Source organism: Neopelma chrysocephalum, unplaced genomic scaffold (assembly GCF_003984885.1).
Source record: "Neopelma chrysocephalum unplaced genomic scaffold, ASM398488v2 Primary Assembly neopelma1_92531, whole genome shotgun sequence".
Taxonomy (NCBI): domain Eukaryota; kingdom Metazoa; phylum Chordata; class Aves; order Passeriformes; family Pipridae; genus Neopelma; species Neopelma chrysocephalum.
Genome location: NW_020921269.1, coordinates 1 through 1013, shown reverse-complemented (window position 1 = coordinate 1013; position 1013 = coordinate 1).

The window sequence follows — 1013 nt, the reverse complement described above, 5'->3', positions numbered from 1 at the left end:
GGTAACCGATCATAGCAAAGGGAATGTGTGATGGTTGCCATGGTAACCGACCATTGCAATGGGAATGTATGGTGGTTGCCACGTGTACCAGGGTGAATTTATGCTGATACTTTTGGTCTGTGTTTGGCCCAGACAACTGGAAAAGTTTAGTTCTTTCCCTGCCAAGTTTTGAGAAAACCAGCACTGATTAACGGGGACCTCGTCCTTGGAGAGAGAGCTTCTTGTATTAACTGTTTTATTGGTGTTCTGTGATTGGCTAATTGTCCTTCAAGGTCGCTTGAGGGAGAGACTGAGGAGGAGGAGGATGAAGGACGCCCCCAGACTCATTTGGAAAAGACCCCCCTGAGTACAGTACGCAGGCGCAGGGAAAGCCACGTGTGCGCAGAAGAGATGCACTGACATAACCAAGGGGGTGGGATGGAGAGCCTCTGGCTGGGCGGTGATGATCACTCCTGCCCAGGTTGAGGTCACTCACTTCATTGTATAAAAGCAGATAGTGCTCTCTTGGAGGGAGCAAGCTTCACACCAAGGACAACGTTGCCTTTTGGCAGGGACACTGCCAGTCTGTGAACTTACTGACTCTCCAAGGATGCAGCTTCTGCTGTGGGTAATTATAGGCATGCTAGGTTGGTAAGATAACTTTATGGGCAACAGCTGGGGAACTGGGGAGGTTGTGCTGGGGGCTTATTTCTCTCCTCCTTCCTTCCTTTTCGGTTTGTTCGTTTTGTTGGCCACCTCTTGGTAATAAATATCAGTTTTGTTGAGCTTGCAATGGTGTCATGGTTTCAAGATTCAGTATGAGCTTCAACGGTGTCAAGATTCAGTATGGTTCAAACCCTCCCTAATACACTTGCTAAAAAACACAACGGACCTTTCAGTTAACTTGTGCCATGAAGTTACATTGTACAATACTCAGCCTGGTTTCACATCCTAATATAATTTCTTTCTCACGCCTCTATGCTCCACTGATCATCTAATTCAAAAGTACCCCCCTTACAGGGTACAAGTCAGGC